This window comes from Vulpes vulpes, chromosome 1, assembly GCF_048418805.1.
Source record: "Vulpes vulpes isolate BD-2025 chromosome 1, VulVul3, whole genome shotgun sequence".
NCBI classification, from domain to species: Eukaryota; Metazoa; Chordata; class Mammalia; order Carnivora; family Canidae; genus Vulpes; species Vulpes vulpes.
In genome coordinates, this window is record NC_132780.1 from 126,718,945 (window position 1) to 126,734,206 (window position 15,262).

General features: G+C 55.3%; 1 protein-coding gene and 1 long non-coding RNA gene across 2 annotated transcripts in view; both read right to left on the reverse strand.

The window, feature by feature from the left end:
• The window catches only part of ZDHHC19 (zDHHC palmitoyltransferase 19), a 43,091-nt gene that overhangs the window by 11,131 nt on the left and 16,698 nt on the right, over nucleotides 1–15,262 (reverse strand). The gene's annotated exons all lie outside the window — the stretch shown is intronic.
• Nucleotides 4,067–8,913, reverse strand: LOC140594409 (uncharacterized). Its single transcript, XR_011995122.1, has 2 exons — nucleotides 6,165–8,913; nucleotides 4,067–5,598 (listed from the first exon to the last, which is right to left on the reverse strand). It is a non-coding gene; the product is annotated as an uncharacterized lncRNA (long non-coding RNA).

Consider the following 15,262-nt stretch of genomic DNA (forward strand, 5'->3'; position numbering starts at 1 on the left):
GGGTGCCCCTGCAAGTGACGTTTCTGATAAAGAGTTAGTATCTGAAATACATAAAGAATCGATATATATAAAACCAAATAATCCAATTTAAAAATGGGCAGAAGGCATGAACAGATATTTCTCCAAAAAAGACATACAGGGATCCCTGGGTGGCGCAGCGGTTTGGCGCTTGTCTTTGGCCCAGGGCGCGATCCTGGAGACCCGGGATCGAATCCCACATCAGGCTCCCGGTGCATGGAGCCTGCTTCTCCCTCTGCCTATGTCTCTGCCTCTCTCTCTCTCTCTCTGAGACTATCATAAATAAATAAAAATTAAAAAAAAAAAAAAGACATACAGAGGGCCAATAGACACATGAAAAGATGCTCATCATCACTCATCAGGGACATGCAAATCAAAATCATGTATGAGATATCATCCCACAATTGGCGGAATGGCTAAAATAAAAAAAAAAACACAAGAAACAACAGGCGTCGGTGAGGATGCGGAGAAAATGGAACCCCCATGCTCCGCTGCAGAGAATGCGAATTGGTGCAGCCATTGTGGAAACAGTATGGAGGTTCCTTAAAAAACTAAAAATAGGGATCTCTGGGTGGCTCAGCGGTTTGGCGCCTGCCTTTGGCCCAGGGCGCGATCCTGGAGACCCGGGATCGAATCCCACGTCGGGCTCCCGGTGCATGGAGCCTGCTTCTCCCTCTGCCTGTGTCTCTGCCTCTCTCTCTCTCTCTCTGTGTGACTATCATAAATAAATAAAAATTAAAAAAAAAAAAACTAAAAATAGAGCTACCTTCCAATCCAGGAATAGCACTGGTGGATATTTACCCCCAAAATAGGAAAACACTAATTCAAAGGGATACACGCACCCTTAGGTTTATTGCAGCAATATCCATAATAGCCGAGATTTGGAAGCAGCCCGGTGTCCACTGATGGAAGATGTGGTATATATCACAATGGAATATTTTTCAGCCATAAAAAAGAAAAAAATCTTGCCATTTGCAACGATATGGATGGAGCTAGAAAGCATAATGCTAAGGGAAATAAATCAGTTAGAGAAAGACAAATAAGCATATGACCTCACTCCTGTGTGAGATTAAGAAGGACAACAAACAAGCAAAAGAAAAAAGAGAGACAGACCAAGAAACAGGCTGTTAACTATGGAAAACAAACTGATGGTGACCAGAGAGAACCTGGTGGAGGGGACAGGGGACGGAGGAAATAGATGATGGGGATTAAAGAGCACACTTAACTGTGATGAAAAAATAAAATAAACAAATAAACATAACAACAGCAAAAGACACTACTGAACTCTACACTTTGGAAGTGGTTAAGATGGGAGGCACCTGGGTGGCTGCTCAGTGGTTGAGCGTCTGCCTTTGGCTCGGGGTGAGTTCCGCATCGGGCTCCCTGCCTGGAGCCTGCTTCTCCCTCTGCCTGTGTCTCTGCCTCTCTGTGCCTCTCTTGAATAAATAAATTTAAGAATCTTTAAAAAAAAAAAGAGGAGTGGTTAAGACGGTAAATTTTATGTTGCATTTTACCACTATTAAAACTATTTGCCACTATTAAAAATAAAAATATCAACAACATTCTGTTGTTTCTGCATATAAAGGAAATATTTATTAAAATTCTTGACCTGGTGTCCCCAGGTGGCTCAGCGGTTTGGCGCCTGCCTTTGGCCCAGGGCGTGATCCTGGAGACCCGGGATCGAATCCCACGTCGGGCTCCCGGCATGGAGCCTGCTTCTCCCTCTGCCTGTGTCTCTGCCTCTCTCTCTCTCTATGTCTATCATAAATAAATAAATGAATCTTTAAAAATAAATAAATAAATAAAATTCTTGACCTTATACAAAGGTTTAAAGAGACAAATATCCCATATATTACATGAAAAAACTCAGAATGAAATAAAAAACTACTACAACCCCACTACCCAGAGACAACTGCTTTTGATAACACGATAGACCTCCTTCTGCATTTGAACATATACCTGCGTATACATCTCTGTCCATCTATAATTTACAACATTCAATAGGTATAATTACATATGCCACCTTTTCACTTAATGCATCCTAAGTATTTCTGAAATCTCCTATAACATGACGTCTTATGGGTCTTATGGCTTCCTGATATGTTAATCATAGGGACATAACCAGAATTTATTCAACCTTTGTTCTATTTCTGAACATTTAGGTTGTTCCAAGTTCTTCAATATTTTAAACAATATTGTGATAAACATCCTTACGTATATACTGTTGTCCATATTTGCAGTCATTTCCTTAGAATCATTTCCCAGAGGTGAAGTTACTGAGTTTAAGGCTGAGTGTGGGGGATCCCCGGGTGGCTCAGTGGTTTAGTGTCCGCCTTAGGCCCAAGGCATGATCCTGGAGCCCCAGGATCGAGTCCCACGTAGGGCTCCCTGCATGGGGCCTGCTTCTCCTTCTGCCTCTCTCTCTCTGTCTTTCATGAATGAATAAATAAATAAAATCTTAAAAAAAGAAAAAAACGGCTGCGTGCGTTGAGCCTGGCGGTGGCACCACCCCCTGGGCCCTCCCTCACAGCCCTGTCTCGGCTCCCCGCTGTCCCTGCCAGGGCTCCCGAGACTGGAGACTCTCTCTCCTTTCACTTCCACTGGATTTGACTCCTGCAGGTGCTGGGGAATTAGATGCTCTGGGATTTCGGCGAAGTAAAACAGGACCCCTGTGTCACTCTGGGCTTAACTTTGTAGGTTCAAACATCTTACAAAAAGTCCAGAATCCGTCGTGGGAAGGGACTTAGAGAGATGGCCTCATCCAACCCTGTCATTTTACTGAGCAGAAAAATTAGGCACACAAGGAGGATGATATTCCCTCAGCCCGATGGACAGTTAAAATGGAACTTGGCCTATCGCCCCAGGGAGGTTTGGGGTCACAGCAGGGAGCAAATTCTGCAGCTCACTGCATTGCCAGGCTTCATAACAGCTGTGGGGGCAGCTGAGGCCACCTTCTGACAGCCTGGGTGACAGCTGCCTGGTGACCACTCAGGAGCCATAAAACTCTCTCCAGGGCAGCAGCTCGGCCCCCCTGCAGTCAACTCAGGGAGCCAGGTCCCAGACGGATGACACTGGCAGCCCTACGTGGGCCGGCGTGTGGCTGTGGGGTCTGCACTTGGCCAGTGAGGGGCAGAGGGGACCCAGGCCTGCCTGTTCAGGACACGGAGCAGGGAAGGACAGGGACAGGAGGCCCCGTCGCCGAGCAGCTGCCGTGGGCCAGGTCCTGGTTGGCCCCCGACCCGAGCGCGGCCCTTCTAGGCAGGCACTGGCCCCGTTGGCAAATGAGGCTCGGAAAAGGTCAAGAACTCGAGCAAATGTCGACCTGAGAGCAAGTGAGGACCGCGGCGCCGCTGGCCCTCCGACAGCGCAGTCTTCTTCTTCCCCCATAGGCTCGTTTATTTATTTTTTATTTTTTAAATCGAAATAACTTTCTGTTGAAGTCGAGTTGCCATGCGTTGCGTTAGTTTGAGGTGTACACCGTGGTCACTTGAGAGCCCTGTACGTTGTGCCCTGCCCACCGCAGGTGGCCGCCCCCTGTCACCACAGCACGGGGATAGAGCCCCGAGGGCCTCCGTGCGCTGCTCCGTGCCCCCCGTGGTAGCCCCCGTGTCTGTGCCAGCCTGCTCATCGCTCACGAGGACCCCAACACACGTCGTAGAGTAAAAGGCACACACGTGATCACACACACGTCCGCAGGCGGGTTTCAGGTCACGGTGCGGGGCGAGCGGGCGCAGGTCAGTGGAGGACGTCAGGAGGTGGCAGCGCGGTCCCCGAGTCATGCTGGGACAGGGACGGGCCGGCCGAGGGCTAATCCGCGACGCACAGAGCTGGCGGCCGCGGGCTGAGAACCCGGCCCGGAACCACTGCAGCCCCGAACCCAGCCCTGCCCGACAGTGGGACGCTGCTCTCATTTTCCTCCAGACACCACCCCCTTCCTCCACGGCAAAATTCCTGCAGAGTTGTCTACGCTCTCCTCCAAGTCCTTTTTTTCTGATTCTATTTTTAAAATGTGCCCTTATTAATGAATTACTGCCTTTTTTTTAAAAGATTTTTTTGAAATTGTATTTATTTATTCATGAGACACAGAGAGAGGCAGAGACCCAGGCAGAGGGAGAAGCAGGCTCCATGCAGGGAGCCCGATGTGGGATCAATCCCGGGTCTCCAGGATCACGCCCTGGGCCGAAGGCAGGTGCTAAACTACTGGGCCACCCAGGCTGCCCATGAATTACTTCCTAAATAGAACCCACATATATTACATGCTATAAAGAATATTTAAAAAAAAAAACCTATACACCTGCCCTGTCAGCTGAAGAAATGGAGACTACGAAGGTATCTACAGTCCTAAGGCGCCTCTCTACTCTACCCCAGGGTAACGGCCACTCCAGATTTACTATATGTCATTCCCTTCCTCTCCATTAAAAATTTTTTTTAAAGATTTTGTTGATTTATTCATGAGACACACAGAGAGAGGCAGAGACACAGGCAGAGGAGACGCAGGCTCACTGCGTGGGACTTGATCCCACGGGATCATGACCAGATCAACCCCTGAGCCACCCAGGTGCCTCCTCTCCATTGACCTTTTAGGTATTTAAGGATCCCTAAACTTCTTATAAAGCGTATCTCGTTGTAATGTGTTCTGGCACTTTTTTGTTTGGTGTGGATTGAATTGTGCCCCTTCCCCCCCAAAAGCCTGCTGTGAGTCCTGTGCTCACTACTCCGGAGAATGTGATCTGTAAAAGATCTTTTACAGAGATAGGGCCTTTGTAGAGGTCACCGGAGTGGGCCCTACACTAACATGACTGGTGTCCTTATAAAAGGGGGACATTTGGACAGAGACACACATAAGGGGAGAACGTCCCATGCGGACTGGAGTTCTGGCCCAGGTGTGACCAGAAACCAGGAGATCACGGTGGGACACATCCGTCCCTGGGCTCTCAGAGTGAGCGCGGCCCCACCAGCACCTTGACCCTGGACCTCTGGCCTCCAGAACCGTGAGAGGGCGCGTGGTCCGTGGTACTTTGTGATGGTGGCCCCAGGAAATGAATACGTCATCCGCTACCATATTCTTGACATGCACTTGTTAATGAATGAGGCTGAATGGGGCCGAGGGTTCCTCGTTTCCTCTCCTGGTCCCATTATACGGTAAACCCGGTTTATCCATTTACCCTGAAAAGCTAAATGGCTCACTTAAGGGCTCTTTGAGGGCGCAAAGGGCGGCGGCCCCATCCCCTACAGGGGACGGGGCGGCCCTACAGGGGACGGGCCCTCGGGTCCTGGCGCAGCAGTCAGAGCAGCAGCACGCGTGGCGAGGCCATCCTAAGGGCTAAACCCTTGGCCTGCCTGGTGGATGGAAAGTGGTATTTCCTGGTGTCTTCAAGTTGCACATTCCTGATTCCTAAGGAAGCATCTTTCTCCGTGTTGGCTGCCCATGTTTTCTCTTGCAAAACACATGGTCGCGTGTTCCTTGTCTTTTCTTCTTCCTTCCAGTTCTTCATGTATTCTGGACCCTAATCCTGCGCTGATTTATGTGTTGCTAGGATGTTCTCTTAGTTCACACTTTTTTGCTTCATTTATGAGTGTCTTTAAAAAAAAAAGATTTTATTTATTTATTGGTTTGAGAGAGAGAGAGAGCACGAGAGCAGGGGAGAAGGAGAAAGAGGGGATCCCTGGGTGGCGCAGCGGTTTGGCGCCTGCCTTTGGCCCAGGGCGCGATCCTGGAGACCCAGGATCGAATCCCACATCGGGCTCCCGGTGCATGGAGCCTGCTTCTCCCTCTGCCTGTGTCTCTGCCTCTCTCTCTCTCTCTCTGTGACTATCATAAATAAAAAGTTAAAAAAAAAAAAAAAAAGAAGGAGAAAGAGGCTCCCTGCTGGGCAGGGACCCCCGTGATGTGATGTGGAGCTCAGAGCTCTACCCCAGGGCACTGGGGCCATGACCTGAGCCCAAGGCCCAAGGCTGAGGCCTAATGGACTGAGCCCCCGGGCGCCCCGAAGAGGCTTTATTTTCCAGGGCAGTTTCGGCTTTACAGAGCAGAGGGTACAGGCCGTCCCACGCTGCGCCCAGACCACCGGCAGCCACCGCCCCCCACCCCCCACCCCCGTGGTGCATTTGTTACAATCCCTTTACCCACGCGGGCACATCATTACCAGCTTCTCAGTTTAACGTAGAGACGTGTTCCCCGTAGCAGTCAGCGCTCTCCCTCCGGAGATCCCCGTCGGAGCCACGGCCCGGCTCTAGGCTTTGTCTGCACCCCTCGCAGGCCGCCAAGCTGGGCTCCTTTCTGGGGCTGCTGCACCCGGGTCATTACGAAGGTCAGAACAGGGGGCACGAGCAGAGACGGCGGCCCCAGGACTGGAAACAACGCACAGATGCGGCTCATCTCACTGGAGGGAGACCGAGCAAGCCCCGGGCCAGGGCTGCTGCCCGCCCTTAACCGGTGGCGTGTTGGGCCGCCGCCAATAGGCCGCGTGGAAACCCCACGGCCGTCCCCCTTCTGAGCGGAGGACACTGTGGCCTTTGCAAGAAAGCAGGTTCCAGGAAAAGAGCTCGGTTGGTCTCCCCCTCCACCCACGCTGCCCGCTGCACCTGCCACTTTACATGAGCCACGATGCTGCAAGTCTGGCCTGAGTCATAGGGAGAAGTTTGAGTGACGCTCAGGAAATGCTGCTCACAGAAGCGCTAGAGTGGTGAGAGCCACGGAGATGTCTGTCAAAAGTGGCCAACGAGCAAGCGTGGCTGCATCACAGGGGCCTGCCGCACCTCCTCGCCATTGGGTAGCTCCATCCCTGGGCCCTGCTCTACCTGGGCCAGCTCCATCCCTGCGCCCCGCTCCACCTGGGCAGCTCCATCCCTGGGCCCTGCTCTACCTGGGGCAGCTCCATCCCTGGGCCCTGCTCTACCTGGGGCAGCTCCATCCCTGAGCCCCGCTCCACATGGGCAGCTCCATCCCTGGGCCCCCGCTCCACCTGGGCAGCTCCATCCCCGTGCCCCACTCCACCTGGGGCAGCTCCATCCCTGCACCCCGCTCCACCTGGGGCAGCTCCATCCCTGGGCCCGCTCCACCAGCACAGCAGGGGCAGCCAGGCAGCCGTGGCTACACAGGCCTGCGGCACCTGCCACCAGGGACACCTGCGGGCTGCCCAGGAGAGGCCACAGAACCCGAGGAGAGGGGAAGCAAGTCCAGGGAGCAGGGAGGGTGGAGGGGGAGGGGGAGGGCCGAGAGCTGGAGGAAGGACAGGAGCAGGCCCACTGGCGAGCTGGCCCAAGAGCAGAGACTGGAGCTGACAAGATCGAGCGCCCTTTCGTGCTCCTTGAAGCACCGTGAGACAGAGCCAGGGCTGACGCGGGGCCCTGGCCGGGTTCCTGCCATGCGGGCCTGCGACACGGGCGGGACTCCTCGGTTCAGGATGTGAGCCCTGGGGTAGGAGTGGAGGGAGGCAAGGCTACCAAAGGGGCGCGGGGACCCCTGGCGGGCGCTGCACATGCACTGTGTCTTCATTGTGGCGGCGGCTTCCCGGACCTCCACGTGTGGCAAAACTTACCAGATTGTTCATTTTGTTATTATTCATTTATTACTTTAAAGAGAAAGAGTGAGTGAGAAAAAGAAAGCACAAGCAGGAGGGAGAGGCAGAGGGAGAAGGAGAGAGAATCTCAAGCAGACTCTGCGAGGAGTGTAGAGCCCGATATGGGGCTCGATCTCATGACTCTGAGATCATGACCTGAGCAGAAACCAGGAGCCAGACGCTTAACCGGCGCCCCAGATCGTGCACTTTAAATATGTCCAGTTTAGTCAATTATACTTTTTTCTTAAACATCAGTGATTTCTTTCTTTTTGTTTTAATTTTATTTATTCATGAGAGACAGAGAGAGGCAGAGACACAGGCAGAGGGAGACGCAGGCTCCATGCAGGGAGCCCGACACGGGACTCGATCCCGGGCCGAAGGCAGGCGCTAAACTGCTGAGCCACCGGGGCTGCCCAATTATATTTCTAAATAGCTGTTAAAAATGACGAAACAAGGGGTGCCTGGGTGGCTCAGTCGGTCTTGATTTTGGCTCAGGCCATGGTGTCAGGGTTGTGAGAGTGGGGAGTCTGCTGGAGAGTCTCTCCCCCACCCCTGCTCTGTCTCCTGCGCGCACACCCTCTATAAATAAATAAATAAATAAATAAATAAATAAATAAGTTTCTTTTTTAAAAACTACAAAACCTGTGTGGTGGCGATATTTATTACATATGCCTCTTGATAGACAGAGGAAAGACGGGAAGGCTATTCCCCAAAATGTTACCAGTGATTAGTTCTGGGTTGTGGGATTACCGAGAACTTCCATTTTCTTCTTTTCTATACTTTACAAATTTTCCAAAATAGGTATGTTCCACTTCTGTAGTCAGGAGAGAAAAGCGTTTACGTCGCCATAAGAGCTGTCTCCAAGTTTCGGGGACCTTGGGAAGAGGGGCAGCGGGGGAGCCCGAGGCTGTGTGTGGGGGGGACGCGGGGTGCTCGGGGCTGGAAGAGCCCGGCCCAGAGGGAGCACCTGTCGCACCCCAGCTCTGCCCTTTCCTGGCTGAGGGGCCCGGAGCCGGGGACTGGAGCATTCGGTGCCTCAGTTTCCCCAGTTATGACACGGAGAGGACTCCCGCAGCCTCCGCCAGCGGCCGAGGGATTCCAGGCCGGGCAGGCGGCTCCCAGCGGCCTTGGCCCCCCACGGTGGAGACCCCAGAGCGGCACCTGCTGCTCCCCCCGTCCTAGCTCCCAGGTATTACAAAGAAGAGAACTGACTTAAGAAAAGCTTTACTTTTTTGTTTTTTAAGATAAAAATAAGGAGGGTTGAGTAATCTCTGAAACCGAAAGCTAACTCCGGAACTGGAGGTCTCGGGAGGCTTCTCTTACCGGTAGCAGAGGTCCCTCTCTCCCAACCAAGCGCAGCCCCCCCCCCCGCCCCCGCCTCCCGCCCGCGCCCCGCGCCCCGCCGCTGCACCTGCGCCCCTGCCTCACCCGGTCGGGGTACCCGGGTACCGGCCGCTGCTGCTCCTCCTCGAGCTGCTCCCCCGCCCGGGGTAACCTGTGCCTCCCTGGCCCCTGGGCCGTCTTCCCTTGGCCTCCCCGTGGGGATCCGGGCGCTGGCTGAGGGCCTGAGCCGGTGCCCAGGGGGTCACCACGCTTCCCGGCCTCATGCCCCTCGTCTGTCTGGGGGCCTCTTACCCCCCCCCCCCCTGCACGCGGTTGCACACAGGCGTGCCCTCGGCCTCCTCGCTCACACCCTGCCCTCGCCTACAGGTGCCTCCGGGCCGGGCGTCGTGCCCTCGGTTATGACCCTCCGTGGCCTGTCGCCTTCAAACCTCCCCGCAAGCGGCTGGCCGCGGGCGGTCACCTCGAGCTCCTCGTGCGGGCTCCCCGTCCTGGCCCTCGGGGGCTCCCCGTCCCGGGAGGCTCGGCCCCGGCTCTGGGAGCCTGTCTGAGTCCGGGCAGGTGCGGCGGCCAGGCGCGGCCATCGGGCAGGTGAGCACCGGGCCGTGCCCCAGGCGAGGGCCCGTGCCCGCGGTGTTTGCAGAGGCACCAGGCCCAAGACTGTGATGGCTCTTCCAGCAGGAAGGTCCCCGCCCGAGCGCCCCAGGGGTGTGCGGGGTGGGTCCCCAGGCGGGACCTCCCACCCGCCGTCGGGTCCGCTGTGGGGAGCCCCGCTGCCGCTCTAGGCCACACCGGCGCTCCGGCGCGCCCGCCCGCGGCCCCCTCGCGCCCACCGCGGGCCGCTCTGCCCCAGGCCCTGCTGGCGGCCCTGCTGGCGGCCCTGGCCGCCGGCACCTGCCCTGGCTCCGCTGGGCCGGGCCCCTCACTCCCTTGCCCGCCACCGGGCAGCCGCCGCTCTGCGCCCATCCTCGCCCCGGGAAGGGGCCGACGACACAACCTCCCGGATGCTTGAGAGCATCGCATGGAAAACAGCATTTCCCCGACTTGAGACAGGGTTTCCATACCTGCACATCACCTGCTCTACCTTGCACTTGGGGTGCGCCATCAAATCAGTGTTAAACCACCTCATTTTGTGGGAAAATATACTTTGCTAAAGAACACAGAACCTGGGAGGGGGGCGGGGGGACAGGGGGACGGGGTGACGGGCATGAAGGAGGGCACGTGATGGGACGAGCACTGGGTGCTATGTAAGCCCGATGAGTCACTGACCTCTACCTCTGAAGCCAATAATACATGATCTGTTAATTAATGGAGTTTAAATTTAAATATATATATTGGAAAAAAACTCCACAGAGCCCACATAATAGGTTAATATATGCAGCCTCTCTTGTTCCTTTTAAATAACCCATTTATACAAACCCCCACTTTGGGACATCCGGGGGGCTCAGCAGGTGAGCATCTGCCTTTGCCCCAGGGTGTGACCCCCAGGGTCCTAGGATCGAGTCCCACAGCGGGCTCCCCCACAGGGGGCCTGCTTCTCCCTCTGCCTGTGTCTCTGCCTCTCTCTCTCTCTCTCTGGGTCTCTCATGAATAAATAAAATCTTTAAAAAAAATAAAAATAAAAAACCCCCATCTCAAAAAAACCAACAAAACTCAGTCTCCAAATCCTTCTATTCTTGGTCAGGGCAGGCCTCTTTTGAGCTATATATATATTTTTTCCCATGGCCATTACAATTTACCTATTGAAATCCAACGTCCTCTGGGGGAGAGACGAGCGGGCTGTGGCAGCATGCTTCGGGAGACCCCGAGGTAAGAGGTGGGCAGCTTAAGGCCACACCCACTGCGGCAGGTGTGCAGGGGCTGTGGGCAGGAGGACCTCTGCCTGGAGGACTCACTGGCTCCCCGCTGGAGGCCAAGGACCAGGTCCCCCACTGCTCCACTGGGAGAGGGGTGCAGAGGACAAGGCTAGGGCCTAACTGTGCCATGAGAAGTTCGCTCATCCTGGGAGTCCCTCCTTCAGGCCACCATCAGAGCACGTACCTCCTGCCAGTCGGTGACCTCAGAACTTGGGACATCTGAGCTCCGTGGGGCCTGGCCGAACCAGAACTCAGGAGAAGGGCGCTGGAGGGCACCCGGGCGGCTCAGTCGGCTCAGATGTCTGCCTTTGGCTCAGCTCATGAACTCAGGGTCCTGGGGTCAACCCCACGTCGGGCTCCCTGCTCCGTGGGGAGTCTCCTTGTCCCTCTCCCCCTGCTCGTGCTCTTTCTCTCTCTCTCTCTCAAATAAACAAACAACATCTTTTTAAAAAAAGTTTGGGGACTGGAGCTTTAACTCTTTAAAAACAGGTCAGTTGGGGATCCCTGGGTGGCTCAGCGGTTTGGCACCTGTCTTTGGCCTAGGGCACGATCCTGGAGTCCCTGGATCCTCCAGTCCCTGGAGTCCCACGTCGGGCTCCCTGCGTGGGGCCTGCTTCTCCCTCCTCCTGTGTCTCTGCCTCTCTCTGTGTGTGTGTCTATCATAAATAAATAAATAAATAAATAAATAAATAAATAAATAAATCTTTTTTTTAAAAAAAGCAGGTCAATTAAGTACGTCCACACCTTGTGCTTGGCACCTCACTGCCACCTCTGAAGTGGTCAGAGCCACTCCAGGACTGTTGACCCGGTTCACATAGGAAAAAGCTGGGGTTCAGAGAGGCTCAGGCCTGAGCCCCCAGGACAGCGCGCAGTGGTGAACACTGTGGGTACTCTACTCCCTCGCACAGTACCCTGAAGTCTGGACGAGCAGCCAAATAAGCAAGGTTAGGGATCCCTCCCAAGACGTAGCAGATTTGAACTTAAGAATTAGCAGGCACCCCTCGAATTCCAAGTAGATTGTATTTCAAGGTGGGGTCTAAAGACGCTTCACCCCGAAACAGGATTCGTAGGGTACGTAGGCCCTCGGGTTAGCCTGACGAGGGCCGGTTAACCCGCAGACCCCTGAACGCCCGCGGCGGGCTTTCAGAAAAATAGTACCGGTGCCGGTAGTCAAAACAGGAAGGTGATCGAGGACCTTTTATTTCTCTCCAATGCCTGCCTAAGATCTGAGGCCAGATAGAGGAACGCACATAATTTCCCCTGCCGTCCTATTTTAGAATTAGAAGACAGAGGGTGGTGTGGGGGGCAGGGAGCAGGCTGGGGAAGCAAACAGTTGGGAAGCAAATAGGGAAGCTGCGAAAGGAAGCAGCAGGTCCCTGGAGCCAGCTCAGCGGGAGGGGGGTGGCGGGAGGGCTGGGGACCCTAGATCCTCTCCCATCCAGGAGGCTGCTTTCATCACAGAGATGACACAAGAGAGGACCCGCTAACTGCGGGGGGGTCTGGGAGACTGAGAGGCCCCAGAACAAAGAGGGGAGAAGCAATTCTGACAGTGGGATTTTCTAGGGGAAGACAAACGGGTTTGCAACGGGCGTAATCAGAAATGGGTTTAACCCCCTGCTACGTCTGCAGGCAGCTGGGGCGAGGTGGGGGACCCCTGCCTCGGCCCAGCTCTGCTGCCGGCCTCACCTGCTGCTGCACGAGGCGATGGTGGTAACTCAAACCTCCCCACGGGGCTGCGGTGGGGAACGAATGACCCGGACAGTGGGTGTCGGGCACGCTGGGGACACATACACACACCTTCCCCTGGCCTGGCTGGCGCCCTCACCTCCTGACAGAGGCCTCGAGGCCACCGGGGCTGTGAAGGCAGCCGCTCTGTCACCCCCCCTTGCACCCAGCCTTGAGGCCACAATTGAAGGGTCCAGGAGGCCTTTCATGATTCAAAATGGGGCTAAAGAGATGAGGGGTGATTCCCTTTTTTAAAATTTATTCATGAGGGACAGGGAGAGAGAGAGGCAGAGACCCAGGCAGAGGGAGAAGCAGGGTCCATGCAGGGAGCCCGACGGGGGACTCGATCCAGGGACCCCAGAGTCATGTCCTGGGCAGAAGGCAGATGCTCAACCCCTGAGCCCCCCCAGGTGCCCTGAACACATTATTTTTTTTAAAAAATCATTAAATGACCTCCTGAATACATTGTAGTTATTCAGGATTTGCTGAATGAATGAAGTTTTAGTCCCACTATCCCAGGTCTGGCCTCAGTTTTTGGTTAGTTTTGCTCAGCAGCTCTTCCCTAGATGCCAGCGCCAAGCCCTCGACTGGTTTCCCCTCTAGAAGCTCCTTCACCCGGACCCTCCCTCCGCCCCCCGACAGGGACCCTGGAGGCAAAGAGGGCCAATGAGGCTGCCCAGAGGTTTCCTCCCACTCTGCTCCCTCTTGCTCGAGGCCAGCTATGGGACACCCTCTGGATTCGGCTCGGGAGCAGGCGGGGACACCCAGACGCCGTCTCCGGGGATCCAGGCCCTGGGACCCTGCTCAGCCAGCTGTTCCCTCAGGCTAACAAAGAGCTCCTCTCCCTCGACGGCTGACTCCGTCTTGCCTTGCCGTTCTCTCCTGTGCCCACTGTGCCGGGATATGGAGAGGCCCTGAGCCTCTGGTGGGACCCCAAGGGAACCATTCTGCCAGAATAGTTCATTCATGAGAGACACAGAAAGAGAGGCAGAGACACAGGCAGAGGGAGCCCCATGTGGGACTCAATCCCAGGCCCCGGGATCACTCAGTCGGAAGAGTAAGGCCAGTTCAACGGGGAGAATCCTTTTACAGTGCATGCAGATCAGAAGCTACCACGTTGTACACTCTGAATACCTTATAATCGTATCCGTCACCTATATATACCCCAGGAAAGCTGAAAAAAAGAAAAGAAATGAAGGCCGGAGCTGGGGCACGGGCAGGGTCAGGGCTATGGAGGGCAAGGGCGTGAGCTCTGCAAGAGGGGGCGCCGGGCAGAGCCTGGTAGAGGCGAGGGGAGGCAGAGCCGGAGTCGGGAGGAGGCAGGTGTGTCCAATCCCCGAGGTCAAGGATAAAGGGAGCATTTTCAGGGAAGAGGGCATGGCCAAGGGTGCCGACGCGGCGGAGGATGGAGGCAATCGCCTCCGCTTCCTGAGCTGGGTGGCCACGGTCCGCCCCTGGGACCACGCGCGGGCCAGGCCCTCTGGCTGGATCCTGTACTGTGGAAACCTCCCGGTGGGGCTGGACGGGTGGACCCAGGAGGGTGCGGACCCACCACCCAAAGCCAGGGACGAGTCCCTGAGACCCTACTGAGCAGAAACAGGGTGGGACGGAAACTAAACAAATTGTTCCTTTAAAGTCACCTGATATTTACGTCTCAGTCATGTTTGATTTTTGGCTTCTCTTTCCTGTGGCAGGATATTCAAAGAAAACAAATCTTTAGAAGCTTCAACTCCAAAGCAAAGAGGCCTCTGTGTGCCTACTTCTGGTCTCTGCTTTAGGAACAAACCTCCTTTGCTCTTTGGTCTGAATTGTGTCCAAGGCAGACAGAGCCTCCTGGCCAAGACGGGGTGCAGCCCGAGTGTCTGCTACAGCATCAGAGAGCCCGGCCGGACCAGACCTTGACACCTTGCCCGGGCTTCCACTCCAGGGGCCCAGACGGACCGACGCATGATGGTGCCAGCTGGGAGCAGAGAGCAGGGGGCCACATCCCTGCCCCAAACCAAAGTCCTGCCAGCTCGCCCCCTAGGGACCAGATACTTGGTGGGGAAGACAGGGAGCTGAGAAGTCACCCAAGGAAGGCGACCCAGGCTTTGTCTGGGATTTGAAAACAGGTGGCCCATTCTTGGCTCTGGTCATTTCCAAATGACCCAAAAAAGCTAGAGGAGGAGGCCCGAGGAGGGGAAATGGAGACAAATACTGGAGCCTAAGCAGGCTCTCTTGACAGCAACCCCACAGCCACTGGGTTGTGGCCTATGCTAGGTGGGGACCATCACCACAACGCTGCGATACAGGACCGGTCGCTCCAAGAGGCTAGAGGCTTTCCAGGGCCGCAGGACCCTAAGCAGCAGGGCCTGCTTTCCAACTCAGCCCCCGGATGCCCAGCCTGTGCCCTCTCCATTGCATTGTCCCACTGCCCCGCCAGCAAGAGGGCAGGCAGGACAGCCTTTCAGGTCTTGTCAGTGGCTAAGGGACAGTCATCTAGTGAACACCGGGCAGGGGATGTTTGCAGAGCAGATGGCCAACGGTCCTGCCCAGGGATCAGGACCCTTGTTTGGTGACCTAATGCAGCCCCTGCAACGGGGGACAGATGAGGTTCAGGTAAAGGACCCTAATGTGTCGTTCAAAAAGCCCTGCCAGGGGCCTTGTCCACCTCAGGGTTTGTCCCCACGCCAGGGACCCTCCTTCCTGGTCACTGCGTCATAAACTTCTAGGAGGTCAGGGCAAGAGTAGCCCAAGGAGCCTCCAGAAAATTCTGTCCTT